Source organism: Myripristis murdjan, chromosome 2 (genome assembly GCF_902150065.1).
Source record: "Myripristis murdjan chromosome 2, fMyrMur1.1, whole genome shotgun sequence".
Lineage (NCBI taxonomy): Eukaryota > Metazoa > Chordata > Actinopteri > Holocentriformes > Holocentridae > Myripristis > Myripristis murdjan.
In genome coordinates, this window is record NC_043981.1 from 18948091 (window position 1) to 18964385 (window position 16295).

Sequence of the window (16295 nt, forward strand, 5' to 3'; positions counted from 1 at the left end):
TTTCTAGGACGGTATAACAAGCCGACCGGCGCTCCTGCCGCGGCGAAGTGAAGCAAAGCGGCAACGGCATTAAGTTTTTAACGCTCCTCTGTATTTTGTAACAAGGTTGGGTTGCGGGAAGAAAGTTAGCAGACGTCCTCTCAAGACCTGCCGGTCTCATTTCGATGCAGAAACAGGAGCGCCCGGGCTCCCTCTGAAGTCCCAACGTCTGGCTCGGGCGACGGAGGGAGACGTGGCGAGATCCGCTCGCTGCAGCCAATCAAAAGACCTGAATTCTATTTGTTTTGTTTCAAGGGAAGACGACAAAGGGGGCCTCAAGGTCTTCTTCAAGATGGCTCTGAAGCCGGGAGGAGGGAGAGGGAGAGACGAGGGGGTGGGGGGGGTGAGGAAAGAGAGGGAGAGGGAGGACCGGGACTTTCAAGTGCCCGTCCTTGGTGGGACCTTTGCCGCGGTGCCAGGTACACAGCTTTTAGGAAGGAGGGGGTGCAGGGACGGGTAAAAAGGGGGTCTGTTTTTTCATGTCGGTGCGTGGTTGGGAGTTATTAATATTCTCAAAGACAGAATTTTCTCCCCCGGATTGAAATAATGGATCATACTTAAAAGGGGAAGAACTCATTTCAGGTTTTAATACGGTAAGCCTGTTGGAACCAATTATTGGAGGTGCTTTGCCATTGTCATCTTGCATTTCTCCTTGAGGAGATTAACTGGCACCGCTGAAAAGGCCTCGCAGTATCCGGGATTTCGCTCATTCCGAGAATCTGCCTGAAATGGAATATTTCTTTTTTTTTTTTTTTTTTTTTTTTTTTTTTTTTCTTGAGATGATTCCGCAGAAGGGGTACTTTCTCTTTCTGTGTGTGTGTGTGTGTGTGTGTGTGTGTGTGTGTGTCTTTGAGTGCGTCTGTGCGCGCGGCGAGATCCAACGTGCTTCATTCACGTATTTTGGCTTGGTCCTCTACCTAATTATTGCAATTTGATCCTAAAGCAGGAGTGGCCTAATCCTCCGCTGTACTGCAGAAAGCCTGTTTCAGAAAACTTTGGTAATAAATTTGGCTGGTTTTAATGGAGGCTGGGGAAGCGGCGCAGCAGACGGACGGCCTCTCTGGGAAGCTCCACTGTTTCCTGACGCACCAAAGTAGCAGCAACAAAAACAAAAAAGTCCTCATTTCCACTTCTTGTACTTTTTTTGCTTCTTTCCTGACTTTGCCTCCTGAATGCTCGAGGCTCTGCACAACTTTGAAACTTCTGCACCGTCGTGCCGCTCGATAAACGCTGTAATTTAAGGCGTGTTTCCATTGGCTAGAAGTTTTCCTGCTTGCAGAAAAAAAAGGGGAAATTGCATCCTTTTTTTTCTGCTTTTGTTCTGGAAGCATTCGTTCATGCTAAAAGCACTGGTGCCGCCAATTTAAAGTTAATTGACAGCTGCATCTATGCAACTGTATTTAATAGGTAAATCCTCATTTTTTTCATGTTGGACTCTTGTTTTTTCCCTTGAATGCTAGAGGCTGTATATATATTTGAAACCTGCGCCACTCTATAAATGCTGAAAACCCAGTTTCCCCTCGGAGATCAGTAAAGTATTTTTAATTCTGATTTCTGATTCTGATAAATAACACGTTACTATTGGTCAGTGGCATCTTTTTATTCTGTTTTTGTACTGCAATCATTTGGTTATGCTAAAAAAAACTGGTGACATTAATTTAAAGCTGCGACTATGCGGTCTTTTTATAGCATAATCGATAGATTAAAGTTGATTTTAATCTGCAATTTGCAGGTATGCACCCAAAAAAATCTTTAATTTCTCCCATTGCACTCTTGGTGTCCTGACCTTTCATCCTGAATGCTAGAATCTCTTTTCTCTGCTCTACAAACATTGTTAGACTAATGTCGGTCCTGGGTTGTGGTACTGGAAGCGTTCTGGTTGACGTTTGCAGTCCGAGGGGTTTAATGAAGGTGGACCTTCTGTATGGGGAGGGAAGGAGGTGGAACCTATCAGCCAGAATGTCGTCTGGACCTGAAACACCTACAAAAAGAGGAAGCAATGTTTGTAATAAAAGAAACAGAAATGGAAGCAGAAATGGAAGCGAGCAGCCAGCAGCTACACTGGAAATACCGAAATATCGGCTGCCATCGCCAGAGGCTAAATTATACTCACACAATAGCTGATTATTGCTTTAATACAAGACGTGCTGCAGTGTTTTGGAGGGTCTCTTGCTTGAAGAAAGAAGCAACTTGTGTTTTTTTTGTTCTGCAAGTATTTGCATTTGGTAATGCTAAAAGCACTGGTGCCATCAATTCAAAGCTGTGATCTGCAAGTATGCAACCTTTCCAACCGTCTGGGTTCCATGGGGGGGGGGGGTTCGCTGTCACAGAGTCATCGCTGTGCAGCTGAACTTCATGTTAAATTCTGGTGGAGATCCCAGACATGTGCTGCTGGGTTCGAGGGAAATGTGTCAAAAAAGATGCACAAGACATGTAGACCTTTTGTTTTTGATGTGATGCTGCAGCCATAAAACAACGGCATCTTGGCTTTGAATATTTCACTCAGTGTCAGTGTGATGGAGCTTCAGTGGAGCTGCAGCCAGCAGAGATATAACATGGATGAGACACGGAAAAGCATGGAAAACAATGCTTTATTAGCTATATAAGGGGAAATTTGAGGTATGATCAGAGCAGAATCACATTAAAGCGGATAAATTCTGCGTCATCAGTCCGTGTTTGCAGGCTTGAATCCCGGCGTTTGCCTGAAACCGGCTTGTCAAAGTGCGGGTGACGGACAGTTTCTGTGCTTCTGTGCAAAGCAGACAGTGTAAAGCAGGCCACAGACCTTCAAATAGACACATCATTCCCCTGTTTGATTTCTGATTTGTGTCCCTCACACCCATATGGGGAGATTTTAGCCTGTGTTGGTTTAGGGTTGGGTTGCAGAGCTGAGCTGTCAGCACGTCAGAGGAGGAGAAAACAGGAGTGAAAGTGAAATTCAGGGTTCTCCAGAATCGGATCATTTCCTGTGAATTTGGTTGTGTTTCGTGTTTATAAAGCGCTTCATGGGTCGGGGCTGCTTTTTCGGCTCTGAAGCCCCTCGACCAGCTGTGTCATGTGGGATGAGCCCGCTAATTATCACCGGGGTCAGAACCCAGCATGGAGAAGAGGCGTTCAGATACAAGAGCACACACAGCCGGAACAAACCCCCAGAGGACCTGAGACGACTCAAACCTGTGGGTTCACTGCCGTTTATTAACCCCTTGGAACCCGAACATGTCGCCGGAGCACAAAATTAATTTCATTTCCATTTTCATGTGTCTATGAACATGCATATGAAAAATGTAAATAAATAAATAAATCTCAAAATGATACATATAACAGGAAAAAGTAAGAAAATTACAAACTATACAAACAATATAAAAACAAAAAGTACATGCAAATTAGAAATATGTTAAAAAATTCTAAATGTGTTATTTAATTTACTTTTTAAGACTCAATTTTTGAAAGAAATAAAGCGAGCATCACTGATTTCCGAAGATCAAACTCAACTCCTTCATACGCCTCCGTTTTATTTCCCCGCTTCGTACAAGGAATAGACAAATGAAGTCAGCACACTTGTTTGAATACTCCAAAAATAACAACAATAATAATAATAATCATCATCATCATCATCATAATAATAATGCTAATTCATTTCGGGAGCACCTTGTAATTAAGATGTTAACTTGGGATTGCTCTGTTATGGCACCAGCTCCTTGTTATTGACTTTTAATTGCACTACTTATTCCTGTGTTCTGTTGTACTGACTGTACGGCCTCTTACGTGGATTTCTGAAATGTGTTTCTTTCATCCAGTGCACAGTCTTAAAAGAATCCTAAAGAATCTGTTCCTCATTTTGTGCAGGACCCCCCCTGGGAGTCCTCCAGTGACCTCCGTGGGACCCCGGACCGCGCTTTGAGCACCGCCGGCTCACGCGAGGGGACGCGTGTCATCTGTTTATCCTTCAGGTACGCGCCTCTCGCCTTTTATGCCTCTTTATCGCCCATCGCCGCCGCTCGGAGATGTGCTTTTGTGCGGCAGGTAAGCTGACAGGGCGCCGCTGAAATAAATAAACGTGTGAATGGGGATCTGCAGCTTTTCTGCCTTTTGTGTCACACATCGTAATATCACATCCGCTACCTAAACCTCACCGCAGGACACGCTCCTTTGTTATTTCAGACTCCCCTCCCCACCGTCCTCTCCCTCGCCTCCCCTTCCCTCCCCTCCCCTCCCTACCACTGCCGGGAGTGAGCATCGTTTGCGGATCATTACTCCTCAAAGAAATTTAAGCACGGGATGCCATTTAATTTTTTTCCCCCCCAAATGCAGTCTGTCATTAGAAATCCTAGCTGTCATGCCGATGCCATTTTTGGTGCCGAGTGTTTGTTGCCTCATTTCTTTTAATTTTATCTCCATTAGCTTAATTCTTTTTTAATATTTCCATCTAACGAACTTTACAGTCCATTTTGTCTCAGTGTCTTGCTAAGCGAGTTTTATGAAGCAGGCAGTTGGCTTTTTCCATTTGAAGAGGTGGTGGTGGTGGGAAGCAGGCGGGTGGGGGGGGGGCCACCGAGGCGGGCGCCGCTGCTTTTGTCAGCTTATTTTTGGCACCTTAGCTAGCAGTTCTGCTCCTTCGCCTTGATTATACAAGCAAACAACTGCATGAAGTTCATTAAGAATAAAGCACGGGCTAATTAAGCCGAAGCCCCTCAGACAAACCATCGCTGTCATCCCGCATGTGTTCGGAGCTGATTGAGTTGTTAAAGATTTACCTTCACTCGTCTTCCACCTCCTCGGCTGATGTGTCTCTGAGGGCGTTTAACCTCGCCGAGACTCAGCTGCTGCCATGTGGCCCACAAACCAGCCGTCTCTTCAAGGTACAGGAGCCTTACAGGGCCAAAATGCTTGTGTTTACACTCCCTCGTTTCATTATATTAGTGCGCCGTGCTGCAGATGGCATACCCGTTTATGTGCAGTTTAACTTTTAGTGAGACTCTCTGCTTTTTCCTGCGCTGCATTTCAAAGGGAAATCCTTTTACTTTGTCTCTTATTTACCTTCCATTAAAAACAACTGACAGTTCATTCATATGTTGAAGAGTAACAGCTTGAATATTGTAAATCAGTTGTAAAACAGAGGATGTTCAGAAATCCTTTGTATTTTTCTGCGCTTTCATCTGGTGTCAAATGTACCTGAGCTTTTCTTTTATCATATTATCATATTTTTCTATTTACAAACTCAAAACACACCGTGTACTCTTCTTTTTTTCATTTTTCATTCGTGCAATGTACATTTTACAGCATTTTTCCCTTCTGAAGCTTGTATTTGAACAGTTTAACGAATAGTTTTACACAGATAAGGTGTATTTTCCTTGATAATATCCAGATGTGTAAAGTCCATTTCCTGCAGTCCTGTGCTTCAGTCCAGTTCAGTTCCTGTCATTTCAGTATTTCTGTTTAGGGAGACTTTCTACTTTTCTTGAGCACATTACAGTCTACAATCTACATTTCAGAGGGAAATCTTGTTATTTTATCTGTAATTAAAGACCGCTGATATTTCATAAGTGAGCTCTTTATGTTAAAGAGTGAAGTAACAGCTTGAACATGGTCAGTCAGTCGTAAAACTTCCTTGGCTTCCTGTTTTTTTATTTGGTGGTTAAGGTGTATTTTCCATTTAAGCAAGACCCTCTGCTTTTCCTCCTACATCTCTGAGGGACATCTTGTTATTTAGACTTCTGACGATTCAGAAACAATTCATGTTGAAGAGTTTTGTGACCTGGGTGGATAGATGTTCATAAATCAAAAGGGAAGTGAGAGCAATTGTAAAAAACTTTGTTTTTTTGGGTGTAATTTTAGTCTGTTTTGAATTTTATACCAAGTTATTTTCCTTTTATCATCTATTTATCTATTTGCAAACTGAAAACAAATGATAGTGGGAACTTTTCTCCCTCAGAAGTTAACATTTTAAAGCTAAAGTAGTATTTTTCTCGATTATTTTTGAGTGTTTCAATCCAGTTTGATTTTCTACATTATATGTATAGTGGATATATATTTATATCTATATATATTTATATATCTATCTATATATATTTATCTATGTAGACATCACTGTAAGCTTCTCAGCCCCACAAAAGCCTGATAACAGGATGAAGCGGTGGGCTGATTGTGTTTCACTACAGGCCATAAATTACCTCCGAAGCAGCCTCTGTCTGCCCAGAGGTTGCACATACACCATTAGCAAAACGGCCCTCAAGCCCTTTGTTAATGTAATTTGCTTAATTGCTCTGTATCAGTATACAGATGAGACGTGTGAGCTGTCGAGGTCCAAGGAGAGCGTTCCGGACATATTTATTTCAACACCCATATCTTCTTATGGTTTCTCATCCATCTTTATTGCTCAGCGGCGGCGAGTATCGCTCTCTAGCGGGGAGAGAGACCGTGCTCCCAACCTGCTAACTAATTTGAATTAATATGAAATTATTCGGGGAATCTTGAGTTCACCCATGGATGTAGATGCTTCTCAGTGTTTGTAAAATAGGAGGCTCAGCGGGGCGTGTGAGATAAAAATCTTCCTAGAAAACGTGTTGGGAAGCCAGAAAGTTTCACAAAATCACTTCCTCTCGACTCTTGAAACCAACTTGCGCTCCAACCAGAGTTTCACTGGACGTCCTCAAATGGCCGGACCAATCGGCGTCCTTTGACGAGCTGTGGGCGTGGTTTAGGACGGTGGTTCTCAAATAGCGGTACCTGGTCCCCTGGCAGCACAGCAGGGGGTGAAATTGAACCACCGATCGAGGTGAAAAGCAGCGTATCGAATTCAAAAACAGAAATAACGCCAAAGTTTCTCCTACAAAAACCAGAAAAATCAAGTATTGACATGCTAACAAGCTAGCAATATGCAAAATGCAGCTTTTTTATTATTATTATTTATTTATTTATTTATTTATTTAAGTTTTGGTACTATCATGCTATGTCATATGGTTTGGACCCAGCAGTTTCCAGACGGTCTGTGATGACGTGAACGCTGGAAATAAAACCAGAGAAGTATAAAACCTCTGGGAGGACGGTGCCAAAATAAAAGCCCCTACCTGCACCTTTTTGCACAATGGAGGCCTAAAAATCTTTGTCATCAGCATAAAATAGTTTGTGTCACCTCACCGTCTTCTCGACATCAGCGTGTTTGCTTGGCTTGGAGAAGTGAACCATCAGCTCCAACAACCTCACGGCTCGATTTCCTGTAACCTTCAGGCTACCTTCAGCCGCAGCTCCTCTTTCTTCATCATCTCCTCCTCCTCCTCCTCCTCCTCCTCCTCTTTGGCGGTGACGGTCTCTGCTTCACCCCAGGGAGCGAGATCCCGACGTTCCCCGCTGCGATTGCTCCTTTTAATGTTTAATTACAGGGGAGGCTGAGGAGTCTCCCTCCCCTCGGAGGAGGCGGAGGATGTGGCTTCAGGGAGGCTGCGGTGGCAGGGAGGGCCGGACCGGGGAGGCTGGCAAGATGTTTCCTCAGCTCCACACGCGTGAACGTGGCTCCTGATTGGTGGAGATGGGGCTGGAGGTGGAGGAATGACCTTTTTTTAATGTATTTATTTATCCACAACTATGAAAGGAAATCATGTGTCTCTGTACCAGAAGTAACTAATTACATTTACTCATGTTACATAATATTACATACATAAGCCAGTTTTATAACTTTATGTATTAACGTGTATTATGTGTATTTCCCTTTCTTCTGTTTATTATGTGTATTTCTTGTCATTATAATGTATGAGGTATATCCTATTTGTTGTTGATGTATTTTAAAGTGTATCTCGGCGGCATTGTAAAAGAGGGAAACCTCAACTGTCTTCCGAGAATAAATAAAGGTTTCAATCAATCAATCAATCAATCAATATTACTGTAATTGAATAGAATTTTTCAGTAATTTATGAGTCAGTAAGTTTGATCAATGATCAATGACAGACTGTGGAACCTTTCACAATAAAAGCTCAGTCAGCAGAGTTGAGAAGAGGAAGTTTGCCGGTTCTACTTTTAGCCATTTTCCAAATTTCACAATAAAAGCTGCACAATGGAAAACTGCAGCGAGGAGCATTTAGACACAACTGTCAAAAAAAAGTGGAATAAGTGTGCAAAAGTGTTTTGTTCTTATTCAACATGTGTCAGCTGAGTCTACAGGGTCCCCTCTTCAGTTTTTGCGTAACTCCCCTTTAAAAGCTCCTCCTTTTCGAACCGCACGGAAAAGTTCACAGCCGACTCAGTACAAACCTGCAGTCGTCGATCAGTCCCAATTATCTGGAGTAGAAATGTCCCAGTAAACTTCATACAGACGCATGAAGAGAGCAATACGGGGGGTAAAGAAGAGGAAAAAAAAAAAAAAAAAAAAAAAAAAGCGCTCCACTGAGGTGTGGATTTGAAATAAGGAACCGAAACAACGATCACACATGACAAAGCTGTTGGTGTTCGCGACTCTGGAGGTAGAAACGTCCTTTTTTCCTCTTCCTCTTCTTCTTCTTCTAAAGCTCTTTCTGAACAGAGGAAGTATGGAGGATCAAAAGTGGTGAAAGGAACCTGCAGACAGACGGCACTGCGCTGTTCCAGTTTGAGGACGAGCCGTCAAACAGCGATATGAATCTGCGCCGTAATTCAGAGAAAAAGAGATTAGAAGAAGATAATGGTCTCATATCTCAAAAGTTAACAGTGAGGCCCGCGTGAACTGTGAATAATCTTATAATTACTGATCTAATGCCATTAGGCCTGACAGAAATAGAGAAAGCAACGCTTGGATGGGGCGCAGTTAATCAACTGTGCGCTCCTCGTTGGATCATCAGTACCCGACGCTAAGGCCAGGAGTGATGATAGGTATAAGTTTAAATGACAGCTTAAAGGAACATTACGCCGCGCTTCTATTTGGTTAACTTCCCCTACCAAATGGTTCAAAAACGTGACATTTTTTTAATGCGCCTCGCAGCCTCTCTTTTTTTTTTTTTTTTTTTTTATCGCCCCCTCGATTTGCAAGGTTTTTCTTTTTCTTTTTTCCCCTTTTTTTCCTTTTTTTTTGGAGCGAGGTGCCTCGGGCGATTCTTCTTCACGGGAATCAAAAGTGACTGCCGTTCCCTCACCTTGTGTGTTCGTTTGATCCACCGCCACAGAGACAGACTGCTGATCTGATGGTGTAAGCCTCTGTTACAGGTTGTACCTCTAATGTGAGAATAATAACAAAACACAGCGCTGGGGGCTTCCTTTCTCTGATACACGGCCCCTTGTCTTTTTTTTTTTTTTCATTATTTTATTATTTCTCTTTACACTGTCAGGGAGAGAGCGTCATGTCAAACCGCAAGCCCCAAATTTGACAGTTTAAAGGGAGAAGCCCCTCAGATCGTCTGGCGCTGTTAGACGCTGGGAGTTTGTGATCTTCACTGGATTCCAGCAGTTGCTCTGTGATAAAGGGCTCTAATCTACTTTTTTCCTGGTGAACTTTCTCTCAACCTGCTTTGTCTACTTCCACTACAGTCACTGCATGTCCTGCATTTCCCACAATACCTTTCAATAGAAGCGATTTAGGCATATGGGCATATAAATACCTCTGTAAACCCTGATTTTTCCCCTTAAATTTCCCCTTAAGTAGCTTCAACATTATTAAAAGAGAAAAAAAAAATTATTTCCATACAGTAGGGCAGTGTCACAAACCCCTGAATAACAAGTTCATGACCCCTAATGGTGCTTTTAGACATCTTGAACATATGGTGGCTCTTTAAGAAACCCTTGAGGGATTTTTTTTTTTTTTTCCTATTGAGGAACCCATTATCAAATCCAATTTTTGTCGAGGTCACAACCAGCATGCAATAAGCTTTAATACGCCTAATAACTAATATATAATGCTATAATTAAAAAGAAAGGCTTGGGTTTTCACCATGGGTTTGTTTTAAACCCTGATTTCTTAACCCCTTAAAGTCTGATTTCCCCTGAAGTGGCTTCAAAGTGATAAAAGCATGTTTTTTTTTTTTTTTTTCCATACAGCCAGACAGAGTCTCCTCCATGTTGTGTCTCTGCTGAACTTCCATCATACTGATAATTAGGTTAAATATTCAAAGCCAAGATGTCTTTTTATGGCTGAAGCATCACATCAAAAAGAAAATATCTTCATGTCTTGTGCATCATTTTCGACATATTTCCCAGGAAGTCAGCAGCTCATGTTTGGGATCTTTGGAAACCTCAGGATCTCCGCTAGAATTTACAATAAAGTTCTGTGGGTTTGAACAAAGCGTGCATTTATAACGAGGAACTCACCGACGTGCGAGGGCTGATGTGTTCTGTTATGTCACCGTCCCACTTAGCCTGGCTTTACGCAGCGCCACTGATATAATCTGACCTGCATGCAACATTCAAACACCCTGCAAGTGCTCATGGGAAACATCTTATTTACCATATTTACAAGAAAACAAGCGCATAAACACTCTGGTAACTCAGAGCTGCCAGTGGGAAATAGTTGTGACGATTCATGAAAACGAAAAGGCAGATTTAAAAAGGGATTAAAAATAATAATTACTAATAATTTGCCGCTGATATAAAAAAAAAGCAACTCAAATCAAGTTTCTAACGCCGTCCATGTTGTCTTTGACTGGTTGCCATGGCTACCCAGTATTTTCTATCAAAGCGCGTGCCAGCCAAGTCATTTATACGCAGAAGATCGGACACTGAAAACAAGACCTTCCAACAAAACAAGAAGTTTTGTTATGGAGTTCTGCAGGAGAACCGTCCAATCAAAATCAAGACGTAGGGTTTGCACCATCATTTTTGAATCGTCCGTACGGGCTCAATGACGTATACCAACAGAAAGAAGTTTAACTCGCAACCTGCAGGTAATTGTACAGAAGCTGCGCCCTGTAAAGCCAAGCCAAACTCAAAACACAGGCCGCTGCAGTGCATTCTGGACTATTTTCTGCCACGGCGGAGGGAGAAATCGCTCCGTCTGTGTCATTATCGTCGACTGTCCCACTTCAGCTTCTCTTCTGAAGCCACCGAAGACGCATTTATTTGAACCCCCGTGGGCACGTGACCTCTGGGATGTTTCATTTAAAAACTAAACCAGGACATAAAGCGTGGAGAGGCCACACATTTGTTTTCCAACGCTGAAGAGAGCTGCGGGTCCTTGAAATAACATTCGGTGTGGATATTGCATCGGTTTCATTTTACTAAAAAAGAATTTCAGTTTGCGGGTTGTTATTTTTATTTTTTTTTTTTTGCTCTTCTCTTGCCTCTTTAATAATTATTTTATTAGTTATCAAAAGGAGATTGTGCCACAGATTAGCCTAAATATCTCTCATTTGGTTAAAGAGATAGTTCAGAGATAGTTCTTGGGAATTTCACTGTTTTTCCTGCTTTCCCACTGTCAGACAAACTAATAGATTCTTTTGCAGTCAGCCTTTTTTCTTTATGTATTTTTTATGTTTTTTGGCATGCAGTTTGAAGTTATGCCAAACAGCGATATAAGGATATTTAATCCCTGGGTGTCTATGGGATCATATAGCTGCTATTTGCTCTCATAGACATTCAGCATCTGAGATCAGCTGAGATAAGCTTTTCTTATGTTTGTCCAAGGGGAGGCCCACAGTGTCAGACTTTTAAATTCCCTCATTTATGGCGTTATGGATGTTTTGTGCTGCACAAAAACATGTTGCGGTGTCTTCCTGGTTGGAGCTGTGATTGGGCTGATTCCTCCGGGTGAAGGTTGGAATAATTACTCAGAATTTACTTGGGTTTTATAAAGTTAATAAACATTAAGCTTTTTTTGATCAGCTGTTCAGTTGGACTTGAAAAAGCAAAAAGAGAGCAAATGGCTTTCACTGGGCTTTCATACATGTCTTGCTCACTGCTAAGTGATTTTATAAGTGGAAAGTCAACTTTGACAGGTTTGATCCTGTTTTCTGTCAGGCTGCCCCCCTAAGGAGAACACTTCAATTAAGTTGTGGGCTTGTTAAATATGTAAAGAAACAAATTCCTAATCATTCAGCACTGATATTTTGATTGTTCACGTGCCAGACATGGTGACTGATTGGTGCTCTAACACGGCTGCTTCAAAACAGTTTCTGCTGCTTTGACGTTGAAGCGTCGATCGCGTCTCGTCACCTTTGGCTTCTTGAACTTCCAAACTGCAGATATCAGTGAAGAAACAAGGAGTGGAGTGCATCTTCTCTACCTTTTTGCAGATTCCTCGGACAGAAACAAAATGCCGGAGGCGGCAGGAATAAACACGTGTCAGTGTGCTTTGACACTAATGGTGTCTCCCCGTACGAGGACCAGAAATATTCAGTTTTCATTCACAGGCGGTTACATTTTGGGGCCCAAGAGTAAGACCTTTGATTACACAATCTGCCATCTCTGTTGGAAGTTTGTTTCCCAGGAACTAAACATGTACCATAATTAGAAAAACATGCTGATAGGCGAGCGGCGATGGCAGTTGGCCGAGTCGACCGGGCACGGAGGGAACGCGGCTCGTATAATGAAGGCATTTTGAGTTTGGTCAAAGTGGACTGATGTCCGCGCTGAACCCCCGGCGTACCTCAGCCAGCTCGGAGTTTTCAAACTTTTTTTTAAATGCCTGCCAGCTTTGTTCTCTGTCCCTTTGAGTTCAGTGTGTGTATGCAAATGAGTGTGTGTGGGAGCGTTGTATCAAATAAGACATCCACCAGTCGCACAAAATGTTACCTAGTTTTCTTAAATTAGGCTAAATACCATCACAGGAGTTATGATAATACAGTATCTTAGGTGTTTGTCGATAAAACTGCAACTTTTTAAATTTAAATTTGTCTCAAAACAGACTTTATTTAATTCCGTTGGCAGTGGCCTCATATAGTTTGGCTTTCATTTGTGCACAGGTACACCTAATAAACCTCGGTGGGCGGAGCTAAAGAAGAAGAAACTCAAAGAAGGAACTCAATAAATCAATACATATCCATAAAAAGTTATTTTTCATCCGTTCATGTCTATAACTTTCGTGACATTAGAAGCTCAGCATTTCCTCGTTTAGCGAATTAGCCTGTTTGGCCTTCCAAGTTCAGACGAGCCGCATTCGCCTGCATCAGCCTCACAGAGCTGCTTAGCCGACCTGCTGACCCTCCAGCATCATGCAGGTCATGAATAAATGAAGGAAAACAAAAATCAGTATATGCAATCATACGACACCAGTTTGTCTTTGGGAAAACTGTCTCTTTGGCTCCGCCCACTGAGGAACAACAACAACAACAACAACAACAACAAAAACAACTGCAGTTTGTTAAGAAATGTGCAGGAAAGCCACAGGAGAACAAAGGCTTGAAGCTCTGGATGCTTTTCGAGTGAAAGGGATTTAGTTTAGTGTTTATTGTTGGAAAATGTTTAGTTTGAGTTGAGTTTTTCTTCATGTCAGTGTTAGTTGGAGTTAGTTTTTTTTTTTATTATTATTATTCTGATGTGCAGGATGTTTGTATTCCAGTCCAAAACCAACACTTTGTGAAGGCTCATGCTTGTTGTGGCCACACATTTGAACAAACCGACAAACATGAAAACTAAACAGTCTTTCTGTTGATGATTTTATTTCAGTTAGTTTTATAAGAACACAATAGCATGTCAGTTAGTTTCTGTAAGCCTTGTTTTTTATTTTATTCCAGTTACTAAACCTTGTATAATAACCTTGCCCCTTCCTTAGGTGGACTTGGTGCACACACACGTTTATTTCCCTGGAAACATAATCATGGATGCAGTTTAGCTGAACGGGAACATCATGTTTTTTTTAGCCTTGGACACAAAAGCAGAGCCTGATGTTTGTCTTCACCTTTAACTCAGTGAATCACATCGACCTCAGCCGTCTGATGAGGATGCACCGCCGTCTCTCCTCTTCATCAACATGCAGCGTTCTGAAACAAGACATATCTCTCTGTGTGTGTGTGTGTGTGTGTGCGTGTGTGTGTGTGCGCGTGTGCTGTTTTGGAGTCGTGAGACGGGGTTTGACAGCAGAGCGCGATCCCACGAGGGCCTCCATGTCATGTTGGAAATACCATAACATGTGCATTACACTTAAGTGATTCTTCTTCCATCTGCTAAGTATGACAGCATTAGCATACCCATTTAATTAGCGCCGCGCTTAAAGCATTCCCCCCTTTTAATCACCTCATTGTATTTACTCAGCCACTGGTAGCAGAAGGGGTTTCATTTAAAAAACAGTGTAACCGGTTTGTAAAAGAAAAAAAAAAAAAAAAAAAACAGAAAAACAATCACCTGATACCACGCCGATTAAGGTTTCCAATAACGAGCTAATTTACCGGCACTTATTTCATAAAAGCAAATGACAGGTTTTTTAACTCTGTTTTATTTGTTTAAATTGTGTTTTTAGTTGTTCATTTATTTCTGCCACTTCCTATATGCATGTATGTGCAGCCGTCTATCTGTGTTATCTGTCATTAGCATGCTAACTGCCTCCATATTGCCAGGGGAAAAAAAAGGTGTCATCGTCCTTTTTTTTTTTTTTTTTTTTTCATCTTTATTAGAACAAAACCCAACACATCTGATCTCTCTCTCTCTCTCTCTCTCCCTCGCTCGCTCGCTCCCTCCCTCCCTCGCTCGTCCTTTTCAAATCCGACTGTTGTCAAGGGGGCCGAATTGAAAAATTGGGAGCCTCTGCCAATAGCTTGCATTTACATTAATGAACTTGATCTGAATGGAGGTTCATATCAAGCCTCATAGATTCTGCTGTGATTTTATTAATTGCAACAGAGGCGTCATTGTTTGTCGTTTTGACGCCGATTCAATTAAAATCCCATTTGGCGGGTAATAGATTAGGCAGTGTAAACTTTATGTGTAAGACCTATTGTGACAAATGTGACGAGAGGAGCGTCTGCAACTGTGCAGGAAACACAAAAGTAACTGCAGCTGCTCCGTGTGTGTGTGTGTGTGTGTGTGTGTGTGTGTGCATGAACTCTGGTGCAGATACATGTACGTGCATGTATATAAATTGCATAGTTCTGCGTGCATGGGTGTGTGTGTTTATAATTGCTCAGTGTGTGTGTGTGTGTGTGTGTGTGTGTGTGTGTGTGCGTGTGTGTGTTATCACCTCTTCGTTGGGTGAGTGGGCACAATGGCGTCGTCGGCGCGCCTCGGCACGCCTTGATTCATAATTGGAAGTCTTTTGAAGGAATTACCAGCTTGTAATTCTATACTTTAATTTGAATATCCACAATAAGATGGGACCTCATGCAGTTTGCTGTTGTGAAATAATTAGATTTTATTTCATAGTGTTTTAATTATAGTGTTAAACGAACTGCGGCTGCCTGTGCTATATGTGTTCACGCTGATTTAACTTCAGCACTTTTCCTTTTAAATTCCGGGATTCTCTGTGCGCTCCAGGGAATTAAACACACCTTACGCAGATCTGAAGTGCTTCACCGTGATTTCAGTGAAATTAACACTTTGTCTGTCAAATGGAGAGTTTAGACCAAAAAAAATGAAGCATTTATCATGAAACCGACTGACAAAGACTGTTAAAGTGTAAGTAGTATATAAAGAAGTGCTGAGATATGTCACTTTTCTGAGAAATTAGTAAAAAGAAAAAGTCATTAACATTTTGAATTAGCAAGACTTTGTGTTTGTTGCCAAACTTTCACACCAAAAATTAAGAAATGATCTTTTTGCATTTTGCATTTGATGAATCAGACTTTCCTTTTTTTTTTTTTTTTAAATGCATCTATTTCTCATTTAAATTAATTAAACATTTAACCTTTCCAAGAACCGGTCAAGTAACAGTGTCTGACTCCAAAAATGATGAGATTTTATTCTTTTTCTCCACATTACCTGTGTGTGCATTTTGTATTGGACGGCTTATTCCCAGTACAGTCACTAAGAGACACTTTTTACACCCTGATTTTTAAATGTACCTGTCTGCTTTTCATTTAAATCAACAGATTTTGTCCATTTTAAGGTTGAAATGAGACGTTTTTTGCCCCTTAATGCCTCTGTGAAGCAAACCTGCTGGTAATAAAAAGCGTTTTATGAACAAATTTCCGGCGACGGTTAACAAAAAGCAGATTACAGCTCGCTATGGTGATGCTTTATGATAAGTAACAGGCATAACTCTGTGCTATCTTACAGGAAAATACAACTTAAAGAATGCATTACATGTTTAACATTTTTTTTTTTAATCCAATGCTCTCATCCAGAGGCAATTTACAATGCAAAAAAATTGACGTTTTTGCAGCTTTGTGCCTGCAACAAATGTGATTTATGATAATTATACAACGTCCTGATTC

General features: G+C 41.6%; 1 long non-coding RNA gene across 5 annotated transcripts in view; it reads left to right on the forward strand.

The window, feature by feature from the left end:
- LOC115373580 (uncharacterized) overlaps positions 1-16295 on the forward strand; it is a 339580-nt gene that overhangs the window by 51503 nt on the left and 271782 nt on the right. Inside the window, exon 1 of one of the 5 annotated variants that reach the window (XR_003929555.1) lies at positions 3884-3989. The exons of the other annotated variants lie outside the window; for them this stretch is intronic. This is a non-coding gene — a long non-coding RNA (uncharacterized LOC115373580). Of the gene's footprint in view, positions 1-3883; positions 3990-16295 lie in introns of those variants that run through there. 5 annotated transcript variants of the gene reach the window in all.